General features: G+C 46.6%; 1 protein-coding gene across 3 annotated transcripts in view; it reads left to right on the top strand.

The window, feature by feature from the left end:
- LOC124544681 (copper-transporting ATPase 1) overlaps positions 1 to 15324 on the top strand; it is a 528466-nt gene that overhangs the window by 51832 nt on the left and 461310 nt on the right. Inside the window, exon 1 of one of the 3 annotated variants that reach the window (XM_047123310.1) lies at positions 7226 to 7399. The exons of the other annotated variants lie outside the window; for them this stretch is intronic. The gene's annotated coding sequence lies outside the window, so the exon portion shown is untranslated. Of the gene's footprint in view, positions 1 to 7225; positions 7400 to 15324 lie in introns of those variants that run through there. 3 annotated transcript variants of the gene reach the window in all.

Below are 15324 nucleotides of genomic sequence, written 5' to 3' on the forward strand. Positions count from 1 at the left end.
TGAATTATGAACTGTGAGATGACCAGAAAAGAAGAGACTAAGTGTTTTAAATGTGGTACATTGAAGTATGATGAAAATTAAGTGGACTGACGCGATAAGAAATGCAGTTTTCTGCTGAACTAGCGGCGAAAGGAACGTGTGGAAAACACGAGAGCAAGGGCCTGGGTGATAGAACATGAGTTACATTATACTATAGCTTCCATGACATTAGATGGTAAGAACAGTAGGAGAAGGATTGGAATATTTCCAGTGAATGACTGAGGACGTTGGATGAAAGTGCTAGTCCAAGATGGAGCGCGCACAGGAGGACTTCATGGCGAGCCGCGTCAAACCAGCCAGGCGACTGACGAACCCTCCCCCAAACCCCCTACCGGAAAATAGGAGGAGGTGGAGTCTGGTGTTTAACGTCCAGTGGACAACGAGGTCATTAGAGACGGAGAAGTAGCTCTGATTTGGGAGGGATGGGGAAGGAAAGCGGCCGCGCTCTTTCGAAGGCACCATCCCGGCATTTGCCTGAAGCGATTTAGGGAAATCACGGTAAACCTACATCAGAAGCGTTCGATTCCATCCGACACGAAGTCATCATTATGGCGGAAATGGCTAGTTCCAGCGTATACAATATGGCGACAATGCCGTCACTACATATACACGCCAACAAACGGGAACAAAAATAGAAATGGCATTAACGTCTCACTCGGAAATTAAAATGAAGGCAATGGGACAACCGCGGAAAATTGGCGGTTTAGGGTGAGGACAAGCTAAATATACAACAACAACAACAAGAAAACACCGCGCCATCCTAAAAATACAAAAAAATTTAAATTTCAGCATTCCGCTACACCAACTAAACTACAGGAATCTGTCATTTCCCTTGACGTACATAGCTCAACCGCAGCTCTCTATACCAAAAACCCAACTCCTACAACTCCGAAAAGTGGAACCGAAACTCCAACAGCTCAAAAACCCAAATACTCCGTATTCACCACATGAATTAAAACACAACCGACCTACCGTAAATATAGAACAGGCAAAACATCACTATTACTATAGAATACAATCAAAACAATAATTACTTACCTACAAAACCCTAAGGCAATACCACCCAGGTTGGCCACCACACGCACAAACGCACGCACGCACAGACACCCACGTTACCGCACCAACTACCTAAACTCATAACCAAGTTAGCACGATGACGACCAAAACTCAAATGAACCCAATATCACAAAGTATACTCATCACGTCCACGTGCGGCACCAGAGGGCACCATCAAATAGAACGCCATGACATCTACAAACGCAACCAACTTGAAAACATCACGCCGTAGTGACGTCACACACCCCATTACATCACGTGTCAAAGCAGACGCTTCTGTTGAAACGTCGTCCTCCAGAATGCGAGTCCAGTATGTTAACCACTACGACATCCCGCTCGGTCCCATGGGAAATACAGAAGATTCGAAGAAGAACTGCACGATTCGTTACGGGTGTGTCACAGAGGCGCTCGCTATACTGCAGTGGGGGGACGTTACAAGCTAAGACACTGTGGATCGGGTAGAAGCCTATTCACTAAACCTAGCGGATCCTGATTCCGAAACGAGTCACGAAAGATAATTTCTCCTACATACATCGTGAGCAATTACCACGACTCTTCCTGACTGTACTGCAGCTACGGACACAGAGACCGAACAAATGAAGAAAGAGTAGCGTGGACAGCTGCCTCCCCTACATGCATCTCTACATACATAGCCAACGAGCCACCATATGGCCAGTGTACCACTGCTAGCCATTTCCTTTCCTATTCCACTCGCAGATGGTGCGAAACAAAAACGAATGCCGATATTCTTGTTATGTCTGGTCTTGTGTTGTCTTGTCTTTCCCATCCTTACCCTAGTTCTATGTTCGTGGCAGCACGATCGTACTACAGTCATACCGAAATGCCTATTCTCTACACTTTCTCAGCAGTGATTCGCTGAAAGAACGTCATCTTCCGTCGATTGATATTCATTTAACTTCACGAAGCAGCTCCGTAATACTCGCGTGTTGATCGAACCTGCTGATAACAAACCCAGCAGCACAGCTTCGATGTTTTCTTCCAGTCCCACGTGGTGGGGATCCCAGGCACTCGATTAGCAGTCAGTGAGTAGCAGTTGTGTTCTACAGCGTGCAAACATCTAACAAGACACAGAGAATGTTCCACTGAACAGTTTGAGGTAGGGAACCTGTGTCTGAGAAGCCAGCTTAAGGGGGTATGGAAGTACACTTGTCTACCGCTTTGTCTAGCATTAGTTTTTCAGCCTATTTACAACTAATATACGTACAAGTTTACACGTACTGACCTGTTTATTTATATGCACATTTATTTTTGCCAAGGGAACAAGGAGGACGGGCCTGATTACTACGAAGTCATGATGAAGGTTTTGTTTACTTTTCTTGTCCATAAGATGTGTCTATTGTCTTTACACTGTCTTCTGACAAGAAGTGCTATGAATCCACGACAGATCATTAGGTTCCCTCCGTTCTGTTGCTCAAACAATTTCATATGAAGTTAGTTTAGCTTTGATTTTATTGTCTTTAATTATTTTAATTGGTAGTTTTAACATGTTTGATTTTATAAATTATCAGGTTTATTGTTGATTTATTATTATTTCTTTTCCCTTAGCTTACCATTTCTCAGTGCTATTCAGAGACGTAAAGTGCAATAGAATAGAGCTGTACCGGAGCAGTTTCAAATAAGTCACTAACATGCACCTTATGTATGGGGAAGTACGTTGCAGTGCTCTCGCTATGTGGGGAACGATTTCCTAACAGGCACCATACGTCACTATGAGTTTATTTCTCTCGATCGACGAACGCGGTTCATTGGAAAGAAGAAACGAGGGACCTGGCAACATCACAAGTGTTGCAGCGGACTCCACTAAAAGTACTCGTCGTATTGCACGGGGAATGGGCGCTCCACATACTAGCGTTTGACGAGTACTCCACGAACAACAATTACACCCATACCACCCACAAACGGGTCCTTGCAATGCTTGCGACTGACTTTGCACCAAGTATTGGTTGCTCCAACAATGGATTGGTCAACTAGATTTCCTTCAAAGCGTGCTCTTTACTGACGAGGCCTCATTTGATCGTGATGGTATTAACGGCAGCAACAGCCACGTGTGAGACGTGGAAAAGCGTCACGCTGGAGTAGAGGCACGCCATCAAGTACGTTTTGCCGTCAACATCTGGCCCGGTTTGTAGGTGACAATCTTGTTCGGCCATATACCTGAATGTCCACCTGTACTCGTGCAGAGTTCTACCTGAGTTGTTGAAGAACGTAGTCTTGGGCTGTTCGCGGGGGGACGTGGATACAACATGACGGTGCGCCGCCTCACTTCAGTGTGGGTGTCCGCAATCATCTCAGTGCTGTATTTCCTGGTCGCTGGATTGGAAGAGCAGGTCCTATTCCGTGGTCTGCCACGTCATCTGACCTCAATCCCCAAGATTATTTCCTGTGGGGATATCTAAAGTCACTTGCGTATGAGATCGCGGTGGGTACGGAGATGGAATTAGCTGCCCGAATTATAGCTGCTTGCGATATGATTCGAAACACACCGGGGATATATGCCAGGGTGCGTCAGAATCTAACTGGCCGATGTCACGCTTGCATTGAGCTTGATGGCCGTCAGTTTCAGCACATTTTGTAAGATGCAGTACAAATGGTATGGTTGCTGCGTCACTGATGGTGTTTGCAGTTAACTGTAACTTAACTAAATAAGAAAGTATGTAGCAATGTGATTTTATTCCTATTACCTCTTTAAGCTGGCTTCTGCGGCCTCGGGTTGCACGCTCTTGCGGAAACACTGTATACGCGCTCTCCTTTTCTCCAGCCAACGGAAGAAGTTGACTATTCGCTTTCCCTAGTGCCGCCCTTTGCTTTTCGTACCGTTTTGCAACGTTACGTCTAGGCATTTAATCGACATTTTTCTGTCACGCAGCACAGTAAAACTGTATTGGGAAGTTACAGGTTTGTCTCTCCTACTCGTCAGCGTTAGCTTCTAGTTTCCTCTCGCGCCTCGATAACAGAAGTCGCTAGCGCACGCCCGTGCACTGGCTCCTGACTTGGGACGTACGCTGGTTCGAGCCCTGGTAGTGGAAAATTTCGACCGGCAAAAGCAGGAGATGTAGCTGCGTGAAGTGCCTGATCACGGACGGGGATGTCAAGCTTGGCGGCCCGCCCGTGCTCTACGTGAGCAGCAGGCAGTTTGTCGGTAACGTGCTTCACCCTCTCCCTTCTATCATCATCATCATCATCATCATATAATACAAATAACAGTATAAAACGCAGGGTGAGACATTTGAAACTTTTTTGGAACATTACATATCGGATTATAAAGAAATCGTAATAAAAGTTGTCCGTCACGAAGGGGGTACCCAATGACACGAAACTGGAAGTCCGCCCCCCCCCCCCCCCGTCCCGTCGTATATTGACTTGTACGTTGTTACGGGAGCCATGAAATGCGCTGCAAGGCAGGAAATCAGAGACGCAATGCAGAGAACAGGCAAAAGTGCTAGCGTTTATGTTACCGGAGCGAAATAGTAACACTGGGCCCCTGCAAATTGCAGGCGTTCAGGGCAGCTGTCCAGAGGAGAGGTTTCACTTCAGAGAGTTAACTGGTAACTCCATCCAGTGCCTAGACGCTGACGTAAAGCGTCACTGTACGAGATGACCACGAAAAGGCACGCCTTAGCAGAGGCGGCTAGCTCGGTACTTGCTCGCGAGAACTGCAGCGTCACTGGGTTTACATAGGTAAGAGTGCTATTACAGCAGTCCGCTCCCAGAGAATCACGGAGGGAGGGGCGAAGTGACGTAGAACACAGTTGTTGCTGGCCACAATAGGAGTGCCAATGACGTGTAGCTTTCAATTGAAAGCTGTTGGCATCAAACTTGGAGCTGTTAATGTAAAATGCAGAAGCATCCCTACCTACCGAGGAGTAGGGGAGCCCTATAAATGTGGTTGGTGAGAGGCACTCCGGAGGTGCAGAGCGATTCGTTAGATTCGCTGGGGCGCCGACTCTGTGTCGCTCTTGGCCAGCCTCGGTAAGCTCCGACATGTCTGTTTCCCTCACTAGGAGTGCTGCTCTCAAGTTTGTACGTAACGTGCTGCTAGCGTTCGTTACTTCTGTTAGCGACGACCCCCGTGGAGTCAGACACTGACTTCTGTTGTGCAACTTGCCTCCTTTGCTTTTCGAATCCTTAGAATAAGCCTTCAGTGCGATACTCTGATCGCAAACAAATTGTGCTAATGGGACCCCTGAATTCCACGACTCTCCTACTGCAAGCATCCTGTTGAGTCCCAGAGTCCGCATCTCTCGTAGCTGCCCTGTGACCGTCTTTGGCGCTGGCCCAAGTCACCACCCTGCCTTTTGCATTTGCTCCTCACCGCTCGGAAACTGACCTCAAACCCCCTAACTTCCCTCTATCCTGCGTCAGAACGCGACAGCCCCGGTACCAGCGAGGGAGAGGGGTGGGGATCAATAGGCATCCCCCTTTTTATTACGGATTAATATTCTGCATGGAAAAATTACGTAAGTTTTTATCTTGTTTTCGTTGCATATTATCTAGCACTTCAGTGAACAGAAATCAGAATGGGCTAAAAACCGTTAAAAAATTATGTCAGGAAATACAAATCGCATTAGGATCCCAATTAGTGAGAAAGGCTATTATTCTAAAATTTCTAATGAGAAACTTTTTTTTTTTGTCAAAAAGATTTTATCCTCCAGAACATAATTCATTACTTTTTCCACATTACTGGTGTAGTTTCTTTCACGGATGCCACTGAAATGGAAAGTAGTTTAAATAGTTCTTTAGTTCGTTTTTCAATCAAAAACTACTTTCAACGCTACCCATGATCAGCAGCATGCACGAAGTACTATTGTGTTTCCCTTGGCGTGCCTTTTTTAATGTGAGTCCCTTTACGTTACCATCGGGTTGCTTGTTATACATAATTTGAATGGTAAAAAAATGTATCGCAGACAACAATCACCATTTCGAACATTTCCTCATCATTTGTCATCAGGTTTTAAGTCATTTTGATTTTTCTCGATTACAGCACCACCTGTCCCGCTACGAAAACAATGTTAATTGACAAAAGTCAGCTACTTTTTTCCCGGAAAATTCGAATCCGCGATCTTCCGCTCCCTGGTGGTGCGGCAGCGAGGTCGACTTTCATGTCATTGGATGTCCCCTCCGACACGAACAACTTAAATCGCAATCTTTTTTTAAATCCGTTTTCTAGTTTATCAGATATCTATAAAGACAGTTTTAAATGCCTCGCCTCGTATACGCATCCATTAGACTGAGCTACAATCCACAAATACACATACGACACAACTGTCACCTACCCACAAGACAGGGCCATTGTGCGCGTAGGCAGAACACCGTTTTCGACTAGGCTGCTCCACACACGCCGTAGGACGTCCCAGTGAACAACGGCATACCAGATTTGGTTTTGTTCACTTTTCTACGTATAAAGCAAAATGGCTCTGAGCAGTATGGGACTTAACTTCTGAGGTCATCAGTCCCCTAGAACTTAGAACTACCTAAACCTAACTAACCTAAAGTCATCACACACACACACATGCCCGAGGCAGGATTCGAACCTGCGACCGTAGCTGTCGCGCGGCTCCAGACTGCAGCGCCCAGAACCGCTCGGCCACTCCGGCCGGCCGTGTAAAGGAAGCTGCCGCTCATCACACCAAGTAGATGTCCAAGTCATCGTTTATCCTCTTTCAGTCACTCAACGACAGTGTTTTTCCGTACAGTACAGCAGACTGGGGGAGATTACTGCTCACCCCGTCCGTCACGTGATTTACCTACACATTGATGAACAGCGGTCCTGTCGCACTTTTCTGGGCCACCCCTGACGATACCCTTGCCCGTGATGAAAACCTGACGGCGAGTACAAAGTTACTAGTTTGTGTTATGTACCTCTCACCGCCTTGAGATTCGACACCGCATCAGAAGCTGGATAGAGCTAATCGCGGCTGCTGCTACTCACCGAGCACGCAGATGCCCTCGGCTGTGCCACGTGGGGCGGCCCCCGCCTGCAGCGTTCTGCCCACTGCGCGCCCCCGCGGCCACTGAGAGGCTGCAGCCGGCAGCTACCGCGGCGACACCTGTTGGGAGCCGCGGCCGGACCAGCTCCGTCCGCTCCGCAGACGTCAGTCGAGGGCCGGAAGACGTCGGGGCGGGGAAAGCGGGACGGCGCGGTCTGTTAATACGCAGTAGTGGTGCGGCCACCGCGTGCTGCTCTCACCCTGCCTGTACTCCCCTTCTGATGGCACGGCGCTCTGCGACGGGCGGGTCACCACCGACTCACCGGCAGCACTAGTCAGCCGTACTGCAGCTACAGGTACCCGAAACTGTTCTCGAAAGTGTCCTACACACGCACCGACCGACCGACCGACTGACGGACCGGTAAGTTGGACGCTTGTGGGCGTTTTGACCGACCGACCGACGAACGAACTTTACTTGTCGGGATACCGGGTGAGTGCTTCTTTAACGGGCCCTACACACGCACCGACCGACCGACCGACCGACCGACCGACGGACGGACCGACCGACCGACAAGTTGGACGCTTGTGAGTGTTTTGATCGATCGACCGATGGACGAATGTACTTGTGGGGATACCGGGCGAGTGCTTCTTTAACGAGCCCTACATACGCACCGACCGACCGACGGACGGACGGACCGACCGACCGACAAGTTGGACGCTTGTGAGCGTTTTGATCGATCGACCGATGGACGAATGTACTTGTGGGGATACCGGGCGAGTGCTTCTTTAACGAGCCCTACATACGCACCGACCGACCGACGAACCGACGATTTGGAAGTTTGATAGCGTCTTGACCGACCGACGAACTTTCTTTATGTGTATGTCGTCAGAGTGCTTCTCTAAAGGGCCAGACACATGCAACAACCGACCGACGGACGGACGGACGGACAGACGGACGTGTGTGGCCGTTTTGACCGACCTATCAACTTTCCTTGTCGGGATATCTGGTGGGTGCTAGGACCACGCGACAGCCGATACCCCTCCCCCTCCCCCACCCCCACCCGCCTCTACCAATCCATTCAACAAACTCTGTCGTGCGTATTGCTGTCGTGCCGACCGCCCGACAAAAGTTCGTCTTTTGTTACTGTGCGCGGGATTATATGCTGACCTAATATGAGTAACAGGGCGCGAGACGGACGAAACTGTCAAGGGCAGAGTTTCTGGAGAAATTTAACGACTGCATATGTTTGTAGGACACATCGTGCGATAAATATACAAATGAGGAGCGCCGGAACAAAAACCGATAAATCCGCATTTGCTGTTAATACAGAAAGTAACAAATAGTGATCTCTAAATGGCTCCAAAAGCTATAAAAAGAAGAAACACACCATAAAACACTTGATGTCGCGTTGTGCTGAAAATTATTTTGTGGCAGCATGTATTATTACTCCCGTATCTCCCTCCTATAGCTCAAACACGCGAATACAGCAAATGTGGATACATCGGGTTTTGTCCCGGCGCTCCTCAAATATAGATGCAAGAAATGAAGCACTTCATTTTAAAATGACACCATATTGATTTCCTACGGCGTATAGACAGAAGCGTATCGATCTTCTGTTCTTGTTTTAGTTTTATTTCCTTTATTTACCAGAAATGAAATCTAAAAACCGAAATTTCGACATTTAATCGACGTTAATTCAATAAACGCACTTCCTTTATTGGTATAAGTGGTAAAAAATTCGTCCATATCTAAGTCCTCTACTATGAAGAGCAATAGTGTTTTTTGTTTTCAGTTCCAACACGCTTCATTCGTTATGTACCACCTATTGTTGTATTTATTAGATTACATGTAGTCTTTCTTATTCGAATCTGAAATAAATTTCTTAAACTTACAGGTCATATTTTATACTACGTGCATGAATAAATTAATAACGTTTACAGGAACATATTTATTTTGCTTTACAATGGTGTATTTCCCCAGTCAATTAAAAAATAACGTTGCTGGTTTCAGGTATCAAATTAAAATGTTCAAATGTGTGTGAAATCTTATGGGACTTAACTGCTAATGTCATCAGTCCCTAAGCTCACACACTACTTAACATAAGTTATCCTAAGGACAAAGACACACACCCATGCCCGAGGGAGGACTCGAACCTCCGCCGGGACCAGCCGCACAGTCCATGACTGCAGCGCCTCAGACCGCTCGGCTAATCCCGCACGGCTTTCAGGAATCATTTTAGCTGATAACAGTATGGATACAACAACTTCTGCCACTATCTAGAAACTGTAATGTAGCTAAGAGCGTCTCCTTGTAGCCCCTCTCATGACTGGGTTCTTTGTCGTTAAGACTAGTTTGAGGATGGTCAGCAGTGCCGAAATCCATGTTTCATCCGCTAGATAGTTTCGAAAATCATCGGCTCCCACCTGCTTAAGTGACAGAACGTGGGTAAATTTCTTTCCTTGCATTATCCGCTTCTTTGCCCACAGGTTTCTCTCAGCTGTGTAGTCTTGTTGCCCCTAAAACAGCCAAGGCAACCCCTTTTTCGCTTCTGCGTAAAACCAAGCGACATCTCGTAGAACATAAACAGCCGGCCGCGGTGGTCTCGCGGTTCTAGGCGCTCAGTCCGGAGCCGCGCGACTGCTACGGTCGCAGGTTCGAATCCTGCCTCGGGCATGGATGTTTGTGATGTCCTTAGGTTAATTAGGTTTAAGTAGTTCTAAGTTCTAGGGGACTGATGACCACAGATGTTAATTCCCATAGTGCTCAGAGCCATTTGAATTTGAAGAACATAAACAATGAACTTACGACAAACAAATAACAGGGCGGCGCTGCAAACGCAGAGTGCAGTCGGTCGGGCCGTGTGTAGGCTGACACGAAACGGTCGGTCAGTAAGTTGGTGCATGTGTAGGGGCCTTAAAGCCGTCGGCGCACAGACCAAGATTTTGAATGTCATCGTTGAGCGTGCCGAGTCATCGTGCTGCTGAACGCCGGCTTGTGCGTGTGGTACGCGCGTCATTGTGCTGCCACCTACTGCCAGGTAATCCATATCAGCGACCTGAGTAGTTAAGACATCGTGGAACTCACGGCCCCCCAACATGATCTGGTGACAGAGAAAACTTGGATTTCATGGTCAAGCGGCTGCTTATAAGCGGTAAATGTCAAACGACGCCACGCTTGGTGTAAGGAGCGTAAACATTGGGCGTTTGAACAGTGGAAAAACGTTGTGTGGAGCGACGAATCACGGTACACAATTTGGCGATCCGATGGCTGGGTGTAGGTATGGCGAATGCCCGGGGAACGTCATCTGCCAGCTTGTGTACTGCCAACAGTGAAATTCGGAGGCGGTGGTGTTATGGTGTGGTCGTGTTTTTCGTGGAAGGAGCTTGCACTCCTTGTTTTGCGTGCTCACTACCACAGCACAGGCCTACATTGATGTTTTAAGCACCTTCTTGCTTCTCACTGTTGAAGAGCAATTTGGGAATGGCGATTGCATCTTTCAACACGATCGACCACCTGTTCATAATGCACGGCCCGTGGCGGAGCAGTTACACGACAATGGCATCCCTGTAATCGACTGGCCTGTACAGAGTCCTGATCTGAATCCTATAGCACACCTTTGGGATGTTTTGGAACGCCGACTTCGTGCCAGGCCTCACCGACCGACATCGATACCTCTCCTCAGTGCAGCACTCCGTGAAGAATGGGCTGCCATTCCGCAAGAAACCTTCCAGCACCTGACTGAACGAATGCCTGCAAGAGTGGAAGCTGTCATCAAGGCTAAGGGTGGGCCAACACCATATTGAATTCCAGCATTACCGATAGAGGGTGCCACAAACTTTTAAGTCACTTTCAACCAGGTGTCCGGCTAATTTTTATCGCATAGTCCATGTCTGGTTTTCTGAATTTATTTGCAGTTGTGCAGACTGTTTGTAATCTTGCTTTGCAGTGTCACCACGAATCACCTCGAGTTTGTAATAGAACGTTTCTCTCTTCATCTCATACATACGCAAAACTTGTCTGGTTATTCCAGTAACTGATGAAAGAGTGTAGAGTACCCGCCAATTTCTTTTCTAGACAGTTGTAGCTGATTCACGTGTATTAATCGCCTTTTTGATAGCAAAAGCCGCAGTCTCTGAAGCACAGGGATACCGTCACATCGAACCTACCCAGTGAGGTTATAATATTTTCTAGCTTCCTTGATAGAAAAGATTCTAGCCTAACGTCTCCATCCAGCCAAAAACTCCCCGAGGAGATGGGACGCTCTGTGATCGAGCTTTCGGCCAATGTTACCGAGCAGAGCCTCTGGCGCCCAGCCTGTGAACGCAGCCTAAACGTCGCTTCATTCCATCGACAGAATTCCGGAGACTGTGCAAACATTTCAATTTCTTGGTTTAAGGGACTCGTGCTCTCGAGTACCTCGTTACAGAGCAAAGCCCGCATTGCACGAGCGACTTTGCGGCGATAGTCGACTACTCGTTGTGGGTGCGCGCGACGCGTTTGTCTATGAATCAGCCGCCAACCATGTCGTGCGTGGGACCGTGACGTCAGTGATCGACTGACTGCGGCGAGTGTGGAGTTCCAAGATATTGAGTTTGGTACAGACTGCGCATGCTCACAAACACCGGGGTGTGCCTTCGTGTCCCTGCATAGGAAACTAGCTTAATCTCGCCGACCCCACTCTGTTGACACAGCGCATTGTGTGCCTTCTCAATCTTTAGTTTGTTGTCAGCTTTGTTTTCGTGACATATTTCAAAGGTTGTTAGATGGCCTGGTATTTTCCCTAGTCGTCTTCTTCCACAAGTGAGACGAAATGTCTGAAAGCGAACGGTGTTTGCGTTTTACAATACCTGTACAAAAAAGGCCTACACTATGCATAATTGCTGCAACCACCATATATAAAGCATTGCTTTTCCTCTGCAGTACCCCCTCCACCTCCCCCCCCCCCCCCCCCACACCCACCCACGCACACGCACACACATACGACGTTTCTTGATGCGTCAGGATTTGCCCTATCAACATGCTGCTTTTTTAGTAAAGTTGCACCATACGACTAAATTCCATTCCGCTCAAATTTGATTCAGTCTCTCTTCATTATTTACCCAATCCCATCCCATTTTAATCTTCAATTGTGCCAAATCTTCTAGTCTCTTCTTATCTGTACTATTTATCGTACAAGATTCACTTTCGGAACACCCCTTATATTTCTATATAATTAGAAGATAATTAGGTTCTGTATCAGTCTAAAATTTATTTGCACATTTAATCGTTTCCTGTATCATCCGTCACTTGTGTTTTCATACAGGTGTTTATTTTTGTTCAAATGGCACTGAGCACTATGCGACTTAACTGCTGAGGTCATCAGTCGCCTAGAACTTAGAACTAATTAAACCTAACTTACCTAAGGACATCACACACATCCATGCCCGAGGCATGATTCGAACCTGAGTCCGTAGCGGTCGCTCGGTTCCAGACTGTAGCGCCTAGAACCGCACGGCCACTCCGGCCGGCTTATTTCTGTTTTCCAGTCTTCTTGTATCGTGTTTTCTTTAAGGTTTGTAGTAAAATACTTGTTTTGTTGGTCTTCTTTGTGGCAGACATCCCATCCACAAGTTCTATTTTACTCCCATTTGTTTTATTCTTTAACTGAATAAGCTCTCAACTGAGCTCTGCTGTTTTTCGTTCATCATCTTATCCCTCAAACTGCTACTTTTAGCTCGGGTAATTAATTCTTATTTACGTGACCTTCACGTAAGTTCAGGCTTGTTTTTGTGATGTCCTCGGCCCAAAGCGGTGTATCCAAACGTCATAAAATTGTCTTTGTTTTCTTTTTGCAATTCGTTGTATTATGGTCTGAGTACTGTACCACACCTCAAATATTTCATTTGTTCTGTGCGCCATTTTCAGTCCCTGGTGTTGGCCTAAAGTTAAGAAGTTAAAATGCGAAATTTGCTCTAAATTCTGATCGTTTAACTATATTTTGCGACGTACAGTGTCTTTTTCCTGTACAGTGCATGACTTTTGTGGGAAATTGTAAAACTGCATATATTTTTCTTTGCTCATCATCAACTTTCTCTTGTAAAATTATTTTGTCTGGTACAAAGTAAACTACATGAAAATGAATATATTATCGAAGCTACATCCCTAGTGATTAAAATTACTCTAATAATCTAAGGCGAAGGTTTTTTTGTTATTTGTAAGAACATATTAAGACACGGCAGTAACACATGATGATTGGGAAAGAAAATTTCTTTAAGATAACTGAGGAGGGAAAAGTAAAGATCATTAAAAATGTGAGGGCGTCCTGAAAAGTAGCCGTTCCCAGTTGTTTATTTATAACTCTTAAAGGTGTTTGTTTTATTTAAACCTATTCGGTGTGTCGGACCGAAATCTGTTATAACAGCAAGCAGAAACTCTCCACACAATGTTGAACGTCTATGGTGGCAGTTCCGAACGGCTAAAAGAGTGCAGGTATTAACAGAAACGATGCTCCGTGAGCAAGAATTAGGTACGACCTCGAAATAGGGGACACAGAGGGGCCCATGTCGGACGGGCGCGAAACCACTCTTTGTGGACCACGCCTCAGTGGGACGCAACGCTCTTTTCTGACGAGCCCCGTATCAGTCTCCACCGTGACAGTACTCAGTACTCATATTCGTGTGATGAGGCAACGAGGACAACGTTTATAACTGAACTGTATCATAGACCGCCACCATCATCAAGGCGGCTTTGTCATGTTTTGGGGTGGGGACATGTATGGCAGCGTGACACCCCTGGTGCCAGTACATGGGGGGACGGTTGGTGCGAAGCATCGGGGCGACATCTTTGCGCGCATTGTGACTCCATTCGGGCATTCGGTGATCATATTGGAGCGAGATTCACACTTACGGCCGACAACGCATGCCCCTGTCGCCTCAATCTTGCGGACGTCCTCCTAGTGGTGGATAGAATCAGTCGGATGGAACGACATCCACATACTCAACATCTCAGCTGCTTTCAGAATCCACGAGCCGTGCTAAGAGGAGCGGTTTTGCAACGTCCTACCCCACCAGAGACTACAGAGGCAGCTGTGGAGGAATGAGAAAGCATCACACATCTTTATGTTTTCGCGGATCAAAGACTGTGTCATAAAATTTCGAGCGTGCAGTCGCATAAATGCAGCTGCTTCTTCTATTATTTCGGCTGAGTACCGTCTACTCATCTTCAGAGTTAGCCGAGGTTATAGACGCTCCTCAGTTATCTAAAAGAAATTTTCTTTCCCAATTATCATGTGTTACTGCGGTGTCTTAATATTTTCTTGCTCCGACCTTTTAAACTCGAGGACCGAACCACTGCGTATGCGGCCAAAGATATACAAGGCGCCAGAGACGTTGATAGGAGGCACACTATTTAAATCAAGTGTTGAAACCGTTCCATGGAGGCAAATTGAGTACTCTATTGCCTCCACATTATCCGCTACTTTAGTGTTTTCTGCAACTCATAACCATGACTTTGCCAAGAAGCTCAATCAGCCACGTGCATTAGTTTTGGACTTGATTCTAGACTATTTCAGGTCAAATATACTAATCTTGAATAATGACCATCTATTTTATGTGGCCTGTATTGCCGGGTGTTAAAGATTAGATATAGACTTGTTCCTAAATTCAATCGTGACCATTTGTGTGCGAAGTCAATAAGATGTTCATGCGTTGTAACCATAGCTAAGCAAGTGCTTAACAATTACGTCTTAAAAACTTATAGACGTAGTCGTAATAATGACGATGTTGGCTTTATATTATCGTTCTCACTCGTAAGTTCTTCTTAGGTGATTAAACTTAGTGCTTAAGCGCAAACATTTTCCTAGATAGGCCATACCTCGTAAGCACATGTCTTCCTCATATCATGACCGGTGAATACTTCATAAATGTTAAAGACAGTCGATCTAAGTACGTTATGTAGAGGTTAACATATACTCCCTTTTCCTCAGCTATACCTTTTATTTCACTTTACTAGCAAATTCAAGGTCAGGAGTTAAGTTCACATCTTGTCCCAACAAGTAGCTATCATACAGTTTATGTGCAGGCGCGAGGTATTGTGTCCGCCTAGGCGGGCCTCATGACGCTACGATCAGTTCCAGTACAGCTCTCGTGGCTGCCGCATCGCGGTCGCGAAGTGGGACCGAGGCAGTTCCAGATAAGTTCTGTGGTCTGACGATAATTTATGGATTTGTAGTTTTAGCTTGGCGATGTGCACTATGGACAAACGATAGATACTGTTATTCTGAAGAAGGTTGGGTTATCCCGG

The sequence above is a fragment of the Schistocerca americana genome, chromosome 8 (assembly GCF_021461395.2).
Source record: "Schistocerca americana isolate TAMUIC-IGC-003095 chromosome 8, iqSchAmer2.1, whole genome shotgun sequence".
Classification (NCBI taxonomy): domain Eukaryota; kingdom Metazoa; phylum Arthropoda; class Insecta; order Orthoptera; family Acrididae; genus Schistocerca; species Schistocerca americana.